Source organism: Saimiri boliviensis, chromosome 1 (genome assembly GCF_048565385.1).
Source record: "Saimiri boliviensis isolate mSaiBol1 chromosome 1, mSaiBol1.pri, whole genome shotgun sequence".
Classification (NCBI taxonomy): Eukaryota; Metazoa; Chordata; class Mammalia; order Primates; family Cebidae; genus Saimiri; species Saimiri boliviensis.
In genome coordinates this window covers 182,935,753-182,952,830 of record NC_133449.1, presented here as the reverse complement: position 1 = coordinate 182,952,830, position 17,078 = coordinate 182,935,753, and the positions used below count along the sequence as shown (strand labels likewise).

At 41.4% G+C, this 17,078-nt stretch overlaps 1 long non-coding RNA gene across 1 annotated transcript in view; it reads right to left on the bottom strand.

Annotated features, from left to right (window-relative positions):
• The window catches only part of LOC141582729 (uncharacterized), a 34,408-nt gene extending 21,199 nt beyond the window's left edge, over positions 1-13,209 (bottom strand). The window contains exon 1 of the long non-coding RNA XR_012515608.1: positions 13,072-13,209. This is a non-coding gene — a long non-coding RNA (uncharacterized LOC141582729). The remainder of the gene's footprint in view (positions 1-13,071) is intronic.
• Positions 13,210-17,078: the final 3,869 nt, after the last annotated feature.

The following is a 17,078-nucleotide window of genomic DNA, read 5'->3' as shown; positions in this document are numbered from 1 at the left end:
TGATTTTAAGTAAGTTTACTATTTTCAATACACCATCATCTTTCCAAACTACTGACTTGTATAGGCAACTGACCACCTGACATCTCCATTTGGATCCTAATATACTATCCAATATTATGTGTAAAGCACAAATCTTCTCTTTTTTTTTTTTTTGAGACAGAGTCTGTTGCTCAGGGTGGAGTGCAGTGGCATGATCTCGGCTCACTGCAAACTCTGCCTCCTAGGTTCAAGTGATTCCAGTGCCTCAACCTCCCAACTAGCTGGGATTACAGGCAGGTATCACCATGCCCAGCTAATTTTTGTACTTAGTAGAGATGGGGGTTTTGCCATGTTGCCAAGGCTGGTCTCAGACTCCTGGACTCAAGCAATCCTCCCACCTCAGCCTCCCAAAGTGCTGGGATTACAAGCATGAGCCACCGCACCTGGCCCAAAGCACAACTCTTAATCCTCCTCCCTGAACCAGCTCCTTCTGTAGACTTCTCCAGGTCAGTTAATGGCAACTTCAGTCTTCTAATTCGGCAGGCTAAAATTGCAAATGTCATAGTTGGCTTCTTTCCCATCTTATACCCAGTTGGTTTCACCTTCAAAATCTGTGTGGAATTGACCATGTTTCACTCTTCCTCCCCATCACCATGCTTCTGCCCTATTCTGTAGTTCTCTTCACAGAGTAGCCACAGTTAACCTTTTAAAAGTGGGTTGAATCGTGTCACTCCTCCACTTCAAATTCTCTACTGGTCCCCATCTTTTTCATTGTAAAAACCAAGATTCCTACAAGGGTCTCTGGGGCCTAGCACATCTGGATTCCCACTGTCAATTCTCAGTCTCTCTCTCTCTCTTTCTCCTTTGGTTTCATCTCTCCCTGCCCTCCTCCAATGTTCTGCTCCTGCTTCATGGACCCCCGTGTTGTTCCCTCAATACCCCGGGTACTCTCCCTTCTAAGGACCTTTTTTTCCCATCTGCCTGGAACACTCTTGTCTGAGATATTTGCATGGCTCATTCTTTTGACTGTGTCTTTGACTACTGTGACCTTTTTAGGGAAGGTTGCTTCCACCAACCTGGTTAAAAGTTTAATCCTTCTGGCCTCTCAGCACTCTCTGTTTTCTATCTTTGCTTTCTTTTTCTTTGCAACATTTGTTGCTCTCTGACATAATATACATTTAATATGTTTACTTGTTTGTTGCCTATCTGCTCTACAAAACAAAAAGCCCCATGAAGGGGGGGTCTTTGTCAGCTTTGCTTAGTTTGTGTCCTCAGTGCCTGTCACAGTGCTTGACACAGATGAGGCACTCAATAAATATTTTTTTAAAAATGAATGAATGGGAAGTCCTAGCCAGAACAATTAGGCAAGATAAAGAAATAAAAGGCATCCAAATAGGAAAAGGAGAAGTGAAACTATCTTTCTTTTCTCACAATATAGTTCTACACCTAGAAAACCTTAAAGATCAAGACAGGCAGATCATGAGGTCAGGAGATCGAGACCATCCTGGCTAACATGGTGAAACCCCATCTCTACTAAAAATACAAAAAAATTAGCTGGGCATTGTGGTGTGCACTGGTAGTCCCAGTTATGCAGGAGGCTAAGGCAGAAGAATTGCTTAAACTGGGAGGTAGAGGTTGCAGTGAGCTAAATTCATGTCACTGCACTCCAGCCTGGTGACAAAGTGAGACTCCGACTCAAACAAACAAACAAACAAACACCCAAGACCACCAAAAAGCTACTAGAACTGATAAGCTATTTTAGTAAGGTTTCAGGAGACAAAATGAATCTATCAATATATAAAAATCAGAAGCATTTCTGTATACCAATAATGTACAGGCTGAGAATCAAATCAAGAACATAAATTCATTTAGAATAGCCACAAAGAAAATGAAATATCTAGGAGTACAGCTAACTAAGGAGATAAAAGATCTCTATAAAACACTGGTGAAAGAAATCAGAGATGACACAAATAAATGAAAAAACGTTCCTTGTTCTTGGATTGGAAGAAACAGTAATACTAAAATGACCATGCTACCCACAACATACTGCCCAGAACAGATTCAACACTATTATTGTTAAAATACCAACATCATTGTTCGTGGAATTAGAAAAAACTATTCTAAAATTCATATGGAACCAAAAAAAGAGCCCACATACCTAAAGCAATCCTAAGCAAAAAGAATAAAGCTGGAGGTATTACACTACCTGACTTCAAACTGTGGAATGAGGTTATAGCAACCAAAACAGCATGGTACTGGTACAAAAGTAGACACACAGACCAATGGAACAGAATAGTGAGCCCAGAAATAAAGCCACATGCTTACAACCATCTAATCTTCAGCAAGGCTGACAAAAACCAGCAATGGAGAAAGGACTCCCTATTCAATAAATGCTGTTGGGATAAGCGGCTAGTCATATGCAGAAGGATAAAACTATATCCTTACCTTTCATTATATACAACAATTAATTCAAAATGCATAGTGACTTAAGTGTACAACCACAAATTATAAAAATTCTAGAAGAAACCCGAGGAAACACCCTTCTTGACATCAACCTTCACAAATAATTTATGGCTAAGTCCTCAAAAGCAACTGCAACAAGAAACAAAAATTGACAAGTGGGACCTAAATTAAACTAAAGAGCTTCTGTACAGAAAAAACAAAACAAAACAAAAGACAAAAAACAAACCCTCAGCAACAGAGTAAAGAGACAACCTACAGAATGTGAGAAAATATTTTCAAACTATACATCCAACAAAGGTCTAATATCCAGGAATCTATAAGGACCTTAAACAAATCAACAAACAAAACACAAATAATCCCATTAAAAAATGGGCGAAGGATATGAACAGACACGTCTCAAAAGAAGACATATGAGTGGGCCAACAAACATGAAAAACTACTCCACATTGCTAATCATCAAAAGATTGCAACTCAAAGCCACATGAGATACCATCTCATACTAGTCAGTTAGACTATTATTAAAAAGTCAACAAACAACAGATGTTGGTGAGGCTAAGGAGAAATGGAACCACTTACACACTGTTGGTGGGAATATAAATAGTTCAGCCACTGTGGAAAGCAATTTGGAGGTTTCTCAAAGAATTTAAAACAGAACTACGATTTAACACAGCAATCTCATGACTGAATATATATCCAAAAGAAAATAATTTTACCAAAAAGACATAGTGTACTCATATATTCATTGCCATGCTGTTCACCATATCAAAGACATGGAATCAACCTAGGTGCCCATTAATGGTGGATTGGTTAAAGAAAATGTGGTATGTGTATACCGTGGAATACTATGAAGCCATAGAAGGATGAAATCAGGTCTTTTACTGCAACATAGAGGCAGCTGGAGGCCATAATCCTAAGTGAACTAATGCAGGAACAGAAAACCAAATACTGCATGTTCTCACTTATATTTAGGAGCTAAACATTGAGCACATATGGACTTAAACACTAGGACAATACACACTGCAGAATATTAGAGGCAGGAGGGAAAAAGGAGGAGGCAGGGGTTAAAAAACTACTAATTGGGTATTATGCACACTACCTGTGTACAATGTACCCATGTAACAAACTTGCACCTTTAACTCCCATATTTAAAATAAATGAAAGTTGATTTTTTTTTTTTTTAAAGAATGAATGAACCAGTATTTGGAAGAAGATAGGGGCAACTCTCCCCGAGGCATTCTGCTTTGACTCCCAGAACACTTTGATCCTACCTTGAATAGATTTCAGTCATACTAAATGCTCTTTTGTATTTTTTTCTCTAAGAAGTAAATATAATATCTCTTGGGTTCTTTTTTTTCTTTTCTTTTTGAGACAGGGTCTTGCTCCGTCATCCAGGCAGTTGCACAATCATGGCTCACTGCAGTTTCAACCTCCCTCCTCAAGCAATCTTCCCGCCTCAGCCTCTTAAGTAGCTGGGATTTTACAGATGTACACCAGCATGTCTAGCTAATTTTTAATTTTTTGTAGAGATGGGGCCTCACTATGTTCCCCAGGCTGGTCTCAAACTCCTGAGCTCAAACCATCCTCCTGCCTTGGCTTCCCAAAGTGCCGGGATTATAGGCATGAGCCACCACACCCGGCCTCTTGTTTCTTTCTCTAGGTCCTCAAGAATATTACTGATAGAGATGATCAACAAAGATCAAACCTGACAATATTGGTGGAATGACCAAAAAAAGAGAAAATCTATTATAATGCCTATTATAAATGTTCAACGTATATTAGATGCATTGTTTAGTATAGGTGCTGGAAAAAAGTGTGAGATTTATTTTTAAAGATCTGACAATATGCTATTTAGGAAATAACATACGGGAGAGTATCCATTCATGTGCCTACTGTATATACTCAGAGTGCTTTGTCCCTATCTCCGTAAAACCCTTAGTATTGGCTTTACACATTTGTCTTACCGTTTAGCTGTGAGTCCTCAAGTACAAGGTCCCTCTTAATTTTTTTATATTCAAGTCTGAACATAGTCTCTGGGACATATAAGATGGTAGTAAAAGGTAGTGTTGCTATTATAAATCATTATTAGAACAAATAAATGTGTGTTGAATGAAAATTATGGATATTAAATTCTCAAGGACTTTGGAAAAAGTAGAGCTCAATAGGGACTAGGTAAAAGCAACACAATTAAGGTAGATTATCTGGTTTATTAGCCACAATAAAAGGCTCCTAATTCTGACATTTTCATTTAAAAAAGAACAACATCCAAATTGAGGCTTGAATTCGTGTCTGCCTATATTGATCAGATAATATGGATAACTCATCTCATTTCAGGTTATTGCTATGAAGATACAATCTTCACATCACACCTGTAATTACCTTCTTCCAGAACCATATTATAACTGCTTTAAAATTCTTTCAGGTGCAGAAAAAAGAAGGTATTCAATGGGAAAGAAAAAGATCTATGAGAAATTTAAAAGACAGGATAAAGCATTGCATGTGCATATCTTTAGCAAATTGCTACTTTATGCCCCTCTCACAAGATGTACCTTGGAATAAATGTAATATACATTTAACAAAGGCATGGCAAACAATGTTTGAAAACATGAGAAAAAATGTACAGATCTGAGCTGCTTCCATATTTGATTGAAGCACTTCTTGCAGATTTATTGCCAATTAATCTTGACTTCATCAGAAAAGGCGACTGTCACTATTGCCATCCTTACTGACTCTTAATAATAGCTATAATTTGGTGTAACATATACCATTCTGAGAAGTCATAATTTTTATTATTATTTGCATTTTTAACAATTTTATTTTCTAGCCCTTAAGATTCAAGGCTAGAATCCTTGAGGATTTTATTTATCTAGCCCTGCATGAACAGAGTGTGAATCATTCCAAGGTGGTGATTAGTTCTGATGCCTATTAATACGTATTAATACATAACAGGCATTAATAGGACTCATTCATAGCTGAGTCTCCTGCTCGAATATGCCATTCTATGTGTGTTTTGTTGCATGTGTGTGGTGCCATGGAGAAGCACTTTTCGGAGCTCCCTTTGAGTGAACTTGCTGCAGGAGAAAAATCAGCATGCAGCTTCTAGTAGCTGTGGCTGTACTTTCAGATCTGCCAAGGTATTTGTATTGAGGCCATGCTTTCCCTGGTTGCTCCCAAGCAATGATTGAGCATGGCAGAGTTACTGGTGCCAGGCAGGTGCCTGACTCCCCTCACGGGCAGCCCTTGCTTGGGGTCTCCATGTTGGCCTGGCTGTTCTCAGCACTGCCCTGCAATCTGATGTTCTTCCTACCCGGTTTTTCTCCACTGTTGTCAGACATGCACTGCTGTCTGAAGGTTCTCTCTATTTACTCCTGCTCCTTCACAGGCATGTCTCTAATAAATCTCTTGTGCATCTCATTCTGTCTTGGTGTCTGTTTCTTGGAGCATCTGAATTGACACAGGTAGTATCAGAAGTGGTGTGAGGAAATAATAAGATAAGATTTGGGGACTGGCTCCCTTACTGCCTGGTTGGTAAGAAGGATCCCAGCCTGAATAGAACATGGGACATAGATAATCCCTGGCACAAGGTAATGGTCCACTTGCTGAAGATTTCTCCTGTGATGATTTGGGGAAAATGTCCCAGTGGAGAAAAACACCTTTATCAGTGTGATGATTCAAGTATTTGAAAGATATGAGGGAATGATGTCTACAATAACAGTGAGGTTGGCTGGTGGTAATGATGCCTCTGGGAGTGAAGGACAACTGAAGAGAAACTGAGGCAGTTAACAAAGAGCTAAAGGCTAAATCTGAGCTCCAGAGGACTTGGTAGTTTACAAAGAGGCCCTTTACTTTAGTGGGAGTTTGGGCACAGCCAGGAGGCAGACTCAGAATGCAATGGAATTTCAGAATTTGGGATGCATTTAAATGCTCAGCAAAGGCATGTCTGTTATGTAAACTTCAGGTCTTTGACTAGGAAAATGTGGGAACCTGAAATACGGGATAGAGACATTTGCATGAATGCCCCTAAGAATTGTGGCTCTGCAGAAACTTTGAATCCTCAGAGCCTACAGGGGTGGCCCATCCCTCCCTAGTTACACTAGCACTTGCCCCCATCTCCTCTCCTGGCTGTTAGATTCACAACTTGGGCTAAATTCCAGCATAACCTGGCTGGAGATATAGGAGGCCTGATAAGGGAGGAAAGAGATTATACCCTGAAGGAGCTGCAAGTATTGGCTGTTCTGTACCAGCAGGATTCAGAGGAATATCACTGTGACTGGATTCTGAGGGGCTTTCATTAAAGGGACCGGACAAAAGATTGTTTAAACCAGAATTCATTGACTTGGGGGCACTTTCTCAGGACATGAAATTTAACACACCGGCAAGGATCCTAGGAGATGGGGCAGAATTGCTGTTAGGGTGACTCCTAGAAATCTGAAGGAAGCAATGGGCCATGAGAAGAAGAGGAAAAATAGCTGAGTTTTTCTGACAGAAAGAGAGGAGAAGACTTAGGAAAATGGGCCAGATGGAATGAATATGTTAAGTGAGACCCTAAGACCTACTGGAGTCTTAGAGTCCATGGGAGGGTCTAGAGGGCACACCACACACCATGGCCATCAGGAATGTGCCAGTGAGATGGCACCAGCCTCTCTAAACCCAGTGGAGAGCCTTCTCTGCAGGTCAGGGTAGATGGTAGGACAGGTGGGTCCCAGGGCTGGGCTCGTTAACAACCATGGGAATAATCCCTTCTTTGACTTCAAGAGAGGTCAGATGTTGGTATCTAACTGCCTGAAGCTGGGAGTTCAGAATGACTACAATGATTAGCAAGGTTAAAGGTGCAGTCAAGGGGGCTTGACATGCAGGTGTTTGTGAAGACAGTTTAGAAAGCAGGGTATCTTTAGGGACAGCATAGACAGGCAGCCAATAAAGCTGCTGCTGAACATCTTTAATCAGAAGACAAGAATAGAACAGCAGGAGCATGAAGGTGATTCTCCAATAAAAATGCTCTTCCTCTGCTCTTGGATCTTAGCCAGTTTTCAAAGCTAGAGCTCACTGACTGAAGAGTGGCTGGACTCCCAGGAAGGACCTTGCAATACTGTAGCCAGAATATGCTGTGATGGCTCTTCTAGTCCTTCTTCAAAAAGACCCATGACCATTTACTTGGATGACTGTACACCAGGGAAAGAGGAATACTCAAACATTTTGAGGTCTATGTAAACAAGGTATAAATTGTCACCGGAGCTCCAAAGCATCATTGTGGGCCACCTTGTTAGAGTGGGGGGAAATGAGACAGAAATTATAGTGCTGGTTAATGTCTGGCTTCCAGCTGGCTTATGGGTCTGCAGACATGCCCAGTGGTTATTTCTCTGGTGTCTGAGTACATTACCAGAACTGATAAACTGAGTAACTGCCACATCGAATCTTTGGCTATGGGATAAGCACTATCATGCTGGGAAAGGTTAAGTAGAAACCTTTAAAACTCCCCCACCTCCAGGGCCAACAGTGTAAATAAAAACAAATTTCACATCCTGGGGAAGAGTGGAGATTACTACCACCATTAAATGCCTAAATACTACAGGGGTAATACTCTCAATCTTCTCTATTTAATTCACCAGTCTGGGTCCTGCTCAACCTGAATGAATCCTGGAAAAAGACTGTAGACTAGCACAAATTCAATCAAACAGTAGCCCCAATCGCTGCTGTTGTTTTGGTCATATTTTTATGACTGGAGTAGATTAATAAATCCTAAGCTACATGGTATATGGCCATTGACTTGGTGAAATATTTTCTATTGCAACCAGAGAAGAGGATCAGAAATGGTTTAGATTGTGGAATGGACATTATTTATCTAGAGTTTTGCCCCAGGGCTATGTTAAGTCTCCAACTTTTTATCATAGTATAATCTGAAGATATCTGGACCACCTGAACATCCTGTGGTTTGTTACATTGATTCATTATACTGATAATATCATACAGCTTTGGCAGGACAAGCAAGAGGTTGCTAGTGTGTTGGGAGCTTTTGCTAAGAACACGTTTTTCAAAGATTAAAAAATAAACCTTATGAAGATTCAGGGAACTATAGTTTCAGTAAAGTTTATAAGACTCCGGCTCTAGCCCATGGGCCAGCACCCTAGGCCAGCAGATGCAGGGTGTGATGCAAGCAGCTCTACTGCTGCGGCCATATCATATGGCCACTGGAGTTGGAGGTGTTGGTGGTAGGAAAAGATTCAGCATGAGATTTATGGCAAGACTCGGAGGGAGAATCACAATGAAGGGCCCTGGAATTCTGTAGCAAGGCTATGTCATCTCAGTAGAAAATTACACAGTTATTTTGAGAATGTTTCTGGCTTCTGTGGTTTAAATGTGTCTCTCAAAGTTTACACATTAGAAACCAAGTCCCCAGTGCAACAGCATTGAGAGGTGGGACCTTTATGAGGTGATGAGGTCATGAGGGCTATGCCCTCATAATGTCATTATTATCAGGAGTGGGTTAGCTTTGTGAGAGTGGGTTTTTATGAAAGGATGAATTCAGTGCCTTTCGCTCTCTTGCACAAGACTTTGCTCTTTTGCCCTTCCATTTCCACCATGGGATGCAGCAAGAAGGTCCTTGCCAGATATAGGCCCTTCAATCTTGGACTTCCAAACCTCCCAAATGTAAGAAATACATCTCTGTTCTTTATAAATTACCCAGTCTCAGATATTCTGTTATAGCAGCATAAAATGAGCTAAGACATTGGTGTATTACAGTGTCCTGATTGAAATAGGATGCTTGACTATATGGGACCAAGTGACCATGCATTATGCAGTCACAAGGAGCCAGCAACAATGCATCTTAAGATGGAAATTGTGCATCTAAGATTCAGCCTATGCAGAGACAAAGGGCATGAATCAGCTGTATAAGCAGGTGGCCCAGATCTGCTCTCACCTATCATAAATGCACTAGCACCCCTCTCCAAGCTCACATTTATGGTCATATAAGAGGGTCTTATATGGTCATCTCAAAGTGAATGAAAAACCTTGAACTTGGTTTACAGATGGGTCGGTCAAATAAATTAGTGCAGCCAAAAAAGGATAGTGCCTGCATTACAACCAATCAAAGTGGGGCTTTGAAAGACAACAATGAATGGAAATCCTCCTAATGGGTGAAGCTGTAAGTGGTACATCTAGGCATTCACTACATGTGGAAGAAGAGTGGCCATAGCTGGTCAGGGGCACAAAAGACAAACAACTGGGAGATCAGAGACGAAGAAGCCTGGGAGTAGAGGCATATGGATGGACATGTGGGATGGGCCTCAAGTGTGAAGATTTTTATATCACACATTAATGCACATCAGAAATCATCCATCATAGAAAAGTCCTGAACAACCAAATAGACCAGGCGTCCCCAAACTATGGCCCGCGGGCCGCATGCAGCCCCCTGAGGCCATTTATCTGGCCCCCGCCCCACTTCAGGAAGGGGCACCTCTTTCATTGGTGGTCAGTGAGAGGAGCACAGTATGTGGCAGCCCTCCAACGGTCTGAGGGACAGTGAACTGGCCCCCTGTGTAAAAAGTTTGGGGACGCCTGAAATAGACAAAATTACTCAACCAATTCATGCCGTCATTGTCCATCATGGAAGTGGCTCAATGGGCACATGAGTGGAATGACTATGGTAGCGGAAAAAGAGGCTACACGTGGGCCCAAAAATAGGGCTTCCAATTACTAAAGCTTACCTAGCCACTCCATTGTTTGAATGCCCAAATTGCCAGAACATAGATCAATGCTGAACACCTGATACGACACCATTCCTCAAGGAGACCAGCTTGTTGGGGCAAGTTTGATACATTGGACCCCTTCTATCCTGAGAGCTATCTGTGGTTTGTCTTCTCAGGATCAGATATTTATTCTGCCTGTTCCTGGTATGGGTTTGCTTTTTCTTCCCTCAGGGTCTTAGTCAGCAACACGATCCAGGGGTTTCTACAATGGGTGATTCACAAGCCTGGAATTCTACACAACATACTATCTTTCCAGGGACCACCTTCACAGTTAAGGAATTGTAAGAGTAGGCTTACGACACTGGAATCCAATGGAAATATCAAAAAAAATTGCACGATGTAAAAGGAATTGGCTTTGTAGAGCTTAGAAACTGAAGGCCCATATGAAGTGCTGCTTTGAAGGCAATACTATGCAAGGAAGAAATGTCATTGTTCCAGAAGTATTATATGCACCAAGTTAGACACCTGTATTTGATGCCATGTCCCCAATAGCAAGAATACATGGATCCTGAAACCAAGGTGTATTAGTCCATTCTCATACTGCTATGAAGAAATATTCAAGACTGGGTTACTTATAAAGAAAAAGAGGTTTAGGGGACTTACAGTTCCACGTGGCTGGGGATGCCTTACAATCATGATGGGAGGTGAAGGAGGAACAAAGGCATGACTTACATGGTGGCAGGCAAGAGTGTGTGTGCAGGAAAACTGCCCTTTATAAAACCATCAGATATCTTGAGACTTATTCACTATCATGAGAACAGGATGGGAAAAACCCACCCCCATGATTCAATTACCTCCAAGCAGGTCCCTCTCATGACATGTGGAGATTATGGGAGCTACAATTCAAAATGAGATTTGGGTGGGGACACAGCCAAACAATATCATTCTGCCTCTGGACTCTCCCAAATTTCATGTCTTCATATTTCAAAACACAATCCTGACCTTCCAACAATCTCCCAAAGTATTAACTAATTCCAGCATTAACTCAAAAGTCTAAGTCCAAAGTCTCACTTGAGGCAAGGCAAATTCCTTCTGCTTATGAGACTGTAAAACAAAAAACCAAGTTAGTTACTTCCTAGATACAATGGGGGTGTAGGCATTGGGTAAATACACCCTTTCCAAATGGGAGAAATTGGTCAAAACAAAGGGGTTACAGGCCCCAGGCAAGTCCAAAATCCAATAGAGCATTAATTAAACCTTTAAGTTCCAAAATGATCTCCTTTGACTCCATGTCTCACATCCAGGTCATGCTGATGCAAGAGGTTGACTCCTATAGCCTTGGAAAGCTCTGTCCCTGTGGCTTTGCAGGGTACAGCCTCCCTTCTGGCTGCTTTCACAGCTGGCATTGAGTGTCTGCGACTTTTCCAGGTGCACAGTGCAAACTGTTGGGCAATCTACCATTCTGGGGTCTAGATGATGGTGGTGCTTTTCTTATAGCTCCACTAGGCAGTGATCCAGTGGAGACTCTATGTGGGGGCTCTAACCCCACATTTCCCTTCTGCACCACCCTAGAAGAAGTTCTCCAGGAGGACTCTGCCCCTGCAGCAAACTTCTGCCTGGACACCCAGGCATTTTATTACATCATGAAATCTAGGCAGATTCATTGAGGCAGGTTCCCAAACCTCAATTCTTGTCTTCTGTTCACCAACAGGACCAATACCACAAGAAAGCTGCCAAGGCTTGGGACTTGAACCCTCTGAAACAAGGGCCTGAGCCGTACTTTGGCTGCTTTAAGTCACGGTTGGAGCAGCTGGGATGCACAGTACTAAGTCCTGAAGCTGCACACAGCAGTGAGTACCTGGCCTTGGCCCAGGGAAACCATTTTTTCCTTCTAGGCCTCAGTCCTGTCAACGAGAAGGACTGCTGTGAAGGTCTCTGACATGCCCTGGAGGTATTTTCCCCATTGTCTTGGTGATTAACATTTGGCTCCTTGTTACTTATGCAAATTTCTGCAGCTGGCTTGAATTTCTCCCCATAAAATGAGATTTTCTTTTCTACTGCATCATCAGGCTCCAAAGTTTTCAAACTTTTATGCTCTGCTTCCTCTTGAATGCTTTGCTGCTAGAAATTTCTTCTGCCAGATACCCTAAATCATCTCTCTGGATTTCAAAGTTCCACAGATTTCTAGGGCAGTGACAAAATGCCATCAGTTTCTTTGCATAGCAAGAATGACTTTTACTCCAGTTTCCGACAAGTTCCTCATCTCCATCTGAGACCACCTCAGCCTGGACCTTATTGTCTACATCATATCAGCATTTTGGTCAAAGCCAAAGCCATTCAGCAAGTCTTTAGGAGGTTCCAAACTTTCCCACATCTTCCTGTCTTCTGAGCTGTCGTACCTCAGAAGTTCCAAATGTTCTCACATTTTTCTGTCTTCATCTGAGCCCTTCAAACTGTTCAACCTCTGCCTGTTACTCAGTTCCAAAGTTACTTCCACATTTTCAGATATCCTTATAGCAGCATCTAGTACCAATTTACTGTAATTTCTCATACTGTTATGAAGAAAGACCAGAGATGGGGTAATTTATAAAGAAAAAGAGGTTTAATGAACTCACAGTTCCACATGGCTGGGGAGGCCTCACAATCATGGTGGAAGGTGAAGGAAGAACAAAGGCATGTCTCATATGGCAGCAGGCAAGAGCGCATGTGCAGGAGAACTGCCTTTTAGAAAACCATGAGATCTTATGAGACTTATTCACTATCATGAGAACAGCATGGAAAAACCCACCTCCATGATTCTATTACCTCTCACCAGGTCCCTTCCACAACATGTGGGGATTATAGGAACGACAATTTGAGATGAGATTTGGGTGGAGACATAGGCAAACCATATCACAAAGAGTTGAAGCAGGAATGTTCCCAGTTACCATCACTCAGTACTCACCTAAGGAAACATTGCTTCTCATCCCTACAACTCTGGGCTTTGCAGGATTAGAGGTCCTTGTCCACAGAGTGGGCATACTCTTGCTGGGGACACAGCAAGGATCCCATTGAACTGCAAGTTCTCATTGTTCTTGGCCCTTTGGACTCTCTGTTTAGAAACCAGGAGGCAAAGCAGAAGTCACTATTTTGGAAGGGGTTATTGTCCCTAATCAACAGGTGGAGGTAGGGCTGCTTTTACACAGTGGGAGATGGGAAGAAAACATGTGGAATGCAGACTATGTACTTAGGTACCTCTTTGTACTTCCTTACCCAATTATAAATGTAAACAGATATGTGTACCTGCTCTGGCCTGAGAAGGTATGAATACCAGTGGCTCAGGCCCCTCAGGAATAAACATCTGGGTCTTACCTTCAGATAAGCCACCAAGACCTATAAAGGTGACAGCTGAGAGCGAGGGGAAGTTAGAATGAGAGTGGAGAAGGGACATGTGATTACTAGCTGTGGCCCCAAGGACAAATGCAGCAATGACAGGGGTAGTTCTTCTCATTAACCTCCTTCTTCTAAGTTTGCTCTCGGGGAAAGAGGTCCATGAATCGTGGAGGACTGCTCCAGTACTGGGAATTGTCACAGTATCATTCTCACTTTTCATTGCTTATTTTCACAGAGTTTCATTTCCATCTTACAGTTGCAACCAGTTTTCTACATTTTTCAGAGCTTCTGCATATAATCCAGCTATTTTTACCTTCCTTAAAACTTTTAAACCTCTAATTAAGCATATAAATGTTCAGAAGCATATATAATGATAAAAAATAATGTAGCTTATTAAATTCAAAAGAGGTGACTTGTTTAACCTTATACATTATAGAAATTATAAGCCTAATTTAAAAATGATTAAGTAAATAATCAGAAACTGATACCATTTTAAAAAATAGTCACTACCTGTCTTACATTGTCATTATCGACACATATATGGTGGGTGTGATTTTCTGGTGGTTGCTGTGTGCCTTCTTATTCTTCACTTAGCGTGAAACTGACACCCAGCTGAAACTAGATGGAGTTTGTTATCTATAGTTTACAATTTATGTTTGTACAGCTTCTTAAAAGCTATTTTTTCTTATATCACTTTAGATGCACTGAAAACTCTGAGTTAATTAAGACAGGTGTCATTTTTTTCCTTCCAAAAACTGAAGCTCAAAGACACTTGGTGATTTGTTTTAATCACACAGTATGAATGTTAAAATAGCATTGGCTTCTGAACCCTGCATCATCTGACTCCAAATTTCATTCTCCTCCTAATACTTTAAGTGGCCTCCCCTTCATAGTAACAACCATGAAGATCTTCAGAAAAAAGATCTTCACTCACATAACAGAGTCATGACAAGAAGGGTCAGTTTTTTAATTTACAAGTTTCAGTGATTATCCATACCATTCAGAAAGCTGTACCATGCTCTTGACATTTTTCCAGGGTAAGCAGCTTGCATTAGATATTGCACTATATTGATGTTTCCTATTATTTAAAGTATCTTTAATTATCTAAAAGATAAACAAATGCAATGGAGAATAGGCAAAGAAGCAAATAACATTAACTTTCAACTCCACATTCCAAATAAAATGATATTCCACTCACCTTTAGGCTTATATTTTATGATATGCAGCAGACCAGTATTCAGTTTCATGCTGTTTTTCTGAAAATCCTTTATTTATTTTTCATTAATCTGTCTCCCTTGTGTGCCTGGTGCTCAGTAATCTGCTCATCTCTAGCATGATCTATACTATAATCCATCGCTTCTCTCTCCGTGCATTTTAATGAAACAATTTTGGCCTCCTTTACATAACTGCTGTCCTGATTTCATACTACAACATAATCATTTATTGTCACATCATTGAAAGCAAATCTTTAAAGGAATACCTCAAAACAGGATAGATAACAGAATTTTTATTTATTCCTTTAAAAAAAAAAAGAAGAAGAGGGCTTTGTGATCTCAGCAGTATTTTCATCATTTAATTTTCGGTAGGTGCTCAGGTTTGGAAGTAGATATTCCCTGGACAGCAATCCAAGTGGGGACCACATTGGCAGTCAGAATCCTTTGTCCCCTTCACGCCCCATCACTTGGCTGGTTGTTATAAATCCTTGCCCTGCTTTTGCTGGGCTATCCTTCTGGGATGATTTGTGTAACCAAAGAACTATAGAAAAACCCTGAACCATGCAGGAAGTACTTACTCATTGTTGCCACCTTGTTTCTGTGTTCCTGCTAGCGTTGTCTTGCTCCTCTGGTTCCTGACCTTTGGTGTGGACTTGGACCTACTCCTCTGCTCTGCCTACCAGTAACTGCACATTCCAGACCTGTGTTTGCCTGCCTGGCTTCTGATCCTTACTCCCTGTGTGAGGTCTGATTCACTGCCTTGCCCTGACCCTGGCATTCTAGATAATGTCCTTCTCCTGACTGTTCTCAGGCTACTCCTTGCTCTGGACTTCCGCTTCCACATTTGCCACAGCTTGCACCCATTCCTTCATTTCCAATCTTGCATTAGACTTTTAGGTCCTGCAGTCATTCAACAACCAACTATTAACTGCCTCATGTGTGTAGTGAATACAAAGATAAATAAGACATAGGCTCTACCCTTATAGAATTTATTGACTAGAAAATAAATAGACCCTCAAAAGGGATGGATCTGAATTTTGAGGGACCTATGGCTTGTACAAATTTGGGACCCTCATTAAGAAGAAGAATGCAAAATTATATATATGTAGCTAAGAGCCTTGGAAGGGGTCTATGCAAGTGAAGACGCTAAATCTTCATTAGTTTCACAGTAAATTCACCTGTGTGCACAAACAATTTTTAAAAGAGGTCAAGTTCTGGGGTAGAAATGTGCAGGACGTATTATGAGGACACCCAGGAAAGGCAACTAACCTACTTTGGGTGTCAGCAATGGTTTCCTGGAGGTGGTTTCCCTACTCATTTCTAAAGTCTGTGCTATTTAACTAGATGAAGGAGAGGGGAAAAGAGAAGGTGGACAGTGTTCCAAGCAGAGCACCAAGCACATAGATGAAGACCACAACAGTAAGTCCTGAGCAGCTCCATTTTCCTGGAGCATGAAGGACATAACTGATAGGATGGAATAGTGAGACTGGATAAAAAAAAGGTTGGGATTAAAGCACTGAGACTCTTTGTGCCACCATAAGGATCTTGCATATTACTCTGTGCATACATGTTCATCTCAGATAAAGCACCCTGGCAGGAAACTATGCAAGTATGGCAATCAGTTCAGAGACGTGGCAGTTGTTCAGGCAAGAGGGGACAGAGTTATGAGCTAAAGACATAATCTCAGGAATAAAGAGAAGAGATGAATCCAGAAATATGTAGATGAAATGTCAGGTTGATGAAAAGTAGAGAGGATCCTCTAGGCTCTTTAGCTTGGGTGAAAGAGTGGATGGTAGAAACATCACGTGAAAAATGGGGTAGGGAAGGAAGTTGGTTTGAGAGAAGACTATATATTTAAACAGCACAATGGAAGTACATTTTTAAAGAAAAGTGATATCTGAGTCCAGCTGGGGGAGAAATCTGGCAGGAGGTGCACATTAAAGAAGCATCAGTACAAAAGTAGCCGCTGAAAACCAGGAAAGGAGTAAGCTAACCTAGGGAGGTGTAGAGAGAAAGGAGCAGGAACCAAGATGGGAACCTGGAAAAGGAGCTTGAGAAGGCATTGGAGCAAACCAGAGGGAGGCGTGAGGAAGCCAGGGGAGTCTAGTGTCACAGCACTCAAACGAGTAAGAGGATTCAACATGCCAAATGCTACAGCCTTGCAATTAAATGACTGAAAAATGTTCGTTGTGTTTGTCAATAGGATTTAATTGGAGATGAGGATGAGAGTACTTGTAGAGCACTGATGGGAATAGACCAGGTATCTATCAACAGGTCAAGGATTATATGGGAGGGAGGAAGTGGTGACAGTGACTGTGGGATGCTGTAAGGAAATTTTTGGATGAGAAAGGTTTGAAAGTGATTG